The following is a 3458-nucleotide window of genomic DNA, read 5'->3' on the forward strand; positions in this document are numbered from 1 at the left end:
GCCCGGGAGTGTGTCCCGGGGGCCCGCGCGAACACGCAAGCGTCCGCTCAATTATTCTGCAAACAGGAGGAGGCTGAGCTCCCCTGCACCATACACCTCGAAACCCTCTCAGGTCCCGGCGGCGCGCAGCGCCGTCCTAAGTACTTGGTCGGGTTCGAGAGAGGCGCAATCGCCCGGGGTTTGGCGAGTAGACGCTTTAGGTGCGACCACCCGTGCTCCCAACTGAGCTTGCCGCTGCCGACAGAGGCCCGGGAGCGTGCTGTCGTGGCATTGCCGGCGGGAGACAACACGCGCCACCTACGGTGACCGGCAGCTCCAACGCCAGCGCCACAGAAGGACAAAAGCCCCACTTGGGTGCCGAAGCGAACTCTCCCAGCACAGCGCACGCGCCAACACGTCCGCACAGCTGCGATACAAACCACCTGCGAGAACCGCAGAGGCGACCGAGCAGCAGACGGCGTCGCGGCGCCGAGCGCCGGGCGGCGGCGCATCCTCAGCGCACACAGTCCTCAATCGGACCAGCACACTGCAGATGTCCACCGCGCTTCGCACCGGGCCCGCGAGGACCTACTTTGGCCGCACGGCGCCGCGTGCAGGGTGCGCCGGCGCGCAGCTGCGCCGCCTGCCGCCTCCGTCGGCCGGCGCGCCTGCCACTGGCCGCCCCCACCAGCCGGCTGTAGCGCGTGCGCCCACGCACCGCGCGGCCAGCACGCCGGGAGGCCCCCCCTCACCGGCCGGGGACGGTCCCACCCAGCCACCGCCGCGTATCGCTTCACACCCAGATGCCATTCACGTTCGTGGGCATGGTGGGTATCGCTGGAACAACCGGTTGGTAGCTCAACCGATCGTCGCCATCACTGATTCACCTCTAGCGAGAACAACCGCACCACAACGGTTTACCAGTTGTTCATTTGCGTAACGTCACCAGCAAACGTAGGCGTCCATCGCCATTTGCAAATTCAACGATTGTTGCATGCCTGTGTCAGGTGTCACGACACACTATGTCTGCCCACATACACGCAACAACATGTGCACGCTTCGCGAACACGTGGAAGGTGGCCCCCGTACGTATGCGATGTCCATTGCGCGAACGACTGTCAACCGGCCTCTGTCGCATGTCGCAGATGTGGAACGCAGTGCACCATGCTATCACGGTGTGTGAGAAGAGACGACTACGTCTGACAACACGCGCCACTACATCAACAGACGGCTCATGCTGATCGCCATCCAGGGCATACCACACTGCAATCCAGCTCTTATAGGGAGACGACACGTAGCTGAGTGCACAACATTTGGACCGCATGGTTCGCCGTTGTTGGCGCAGTCGTTGTACGGTCACATGTACCACGATGTATCATTCAGTACATGAGGACCAATGTGCAGTACAGTGTGTGATTTGGACGTACAACATCAGCGGACAGTTGACACAGGCCGTACCACAGCGTAGGCTAAGTGCTTCGCCATGCGAATGCCAATGAACAACTGCAAATGCCAATGAACAACTGCAAAGGGCATTGAGCATGTACGTCCTGCTGCCATCCACATTACAGTGTATAGCTGCAAGGTGTTTAACATGAAGCGATACACTGGGGACCGGGCAGTGCGAGTAGCAAACTATATTGCGGGGGTTGCAGTTAGGCAACACTACACTAATTTAACGCGTCGTATGACAATTACAGAGCAGGTTAAGGCCCAACGTGTGTTGGGTTAAGGCCCAACGTGTGTTGGGTTAAGGCCCAACGTGTGTTGGGTTAAGGCCCAACGTGTGTTGGGTTAAGGCCCAACGTGTGTTGGGTTAAGGCCCAACGTGTGTTGGGTTAAGGCCCAACGTGTGTTGGGTTAAGGCCCAACGTGTGTTGGGTTAAGGCCCAACGTGTGTTGGGTTAAGGCCCAACGTGTGTTGGGTTAAGGCCCAACGTGTGTTGGGTTAAGGCCCAACGTGTGTTGGGTTAAGGCCCAACGTGTGTTGGGTTAAGGCCCAACGTGTGTTGGGTTAAGGCCCAACGTGTGTTGGGTTAAGGCCCAACGTGTGTTGGGTTAAGGCCCAACGTGTGTTGGGTTAAGGCCCAACGTGTGTTGGGTTAAGGCCCAACATAGGTTGGGTTAAGGCCCAACATAGGTTGGGTTAAGGCCCAACATAGGTTGGGTTAAGGCGCAACATAGGTTGGGTTAAGGCGCAACATAGGTTGGGTTAAGGCGCAACATAGGTTGGGTTAAGGCGCAACATAGGTTGGGTTAAGGCGCAACATAGGTTGGGTTAAGGCCCAACATAGGTTGGGTTAAGGCGCAACATAGGTTGGGTTAAGGCGCAACATAGGTTGGGTTAAGGCGCAACATAGGTTGGGTTAAGGCGCAACATAGGTTGGGTTAAGGCGCAACATAGGTTGGGTTAAGGCGCAACATAGGTTGGGTTAAGGCGCAACATAGGTTGGGTTAAGGCGCAACATAGGTTGGGTTAAGGCGCAACATAGGTTAGGTTAAGGCGCAACATAGGTTAGGTTAAGGCGCAACATAGGTTAGGTTAAGGCGCAACATAGGTTAGGTTAAGGCGCAACATAGGTTAGGTTAAGGCGCAACATAGGTTAGGTTAAGGCGCAACATAGGTTAGGTTAAGGCGCAACATAGGTTAGGTTAAGGCGCAACATAGGTTAGGTTAAGGCGCAACATAGGTTAGGTTAAGGCGCAACATAGGTTAGGTTAAGGCGCAACATAGGTTAGGTTAAGGCGCAACATAGGTTAGGTTAAGGCGCAACATAGGTTAGGTTAAGGCGCAACATAGGTTAGGTTAAGGCGCAACATAGGTTAGGTTAAGGCGCAACATAGGTTAGGTTAAGGCGCAACATAGGTTAGGTTAAGGCGCAACATAGGTTAGGTTGAGGCGCAACATAGGTTAGGTTGAGGTACCGTATAGGTTAGGTTAAGGTACAGTATAGTTTAGGTTAAGGTACAGTATAGTTTAGGTTAAGGTACAGTATAGTTTAGGTTAAGGTACAGTATAGTTTAGGTTAAGGTACAGTATAGTTTAGGTTAAGGTACAGTATAGTTTAGGTTAAGGTACAGTATAGTTTAGGTTAAGGTACACATTGTTGTATGGAAAGGTGTAATGGGGGGGGGGGGGGGCGGCCGGTCGGTTTGTTGATTGTGATTATAGTAAGTGGATGCCTGCGGCATCATCTGATTTGCCACGTCAGGATGCACCTTTGGCTCATGACAGGCGGCGCTCCGATTCCATGCTTGTGGCAGACCTGTGTCTTTCATTCCTGCCATTGTTTGTGTGCTGTGAGAGGAGGCAGTATTGTGATGTTGGGTGCACCCCTGTGTAGGACATGTGTGGGTGTTGGTGGCTTAGCTGAGCAATGGTGGTTGTCGGGGGGGTGGGATATTCCGTTTTCTGAGTGGACCTCCCAGTCTGGTTATGACAGTGTGGATTGTCTCATGTGGCGGAGAGGATGCACTGG

This window comes from Schistocerca serialis, unplaced genomic scaffold (genome assembly GCF_023864345.2).
Source record: "Schistocerca serialis cubense isolate TAMUIC-IGC-003099 unplaced genomic scaffold, iqSchSeri2.2 HiC_scaffold_497, whole genome shotgun sequence".
NCBI lineage: Eukaryota > Metazoa > Arthropoda > Insecta > Orthoptera > Acrididae > Schistocerca > Schistocerca serialis.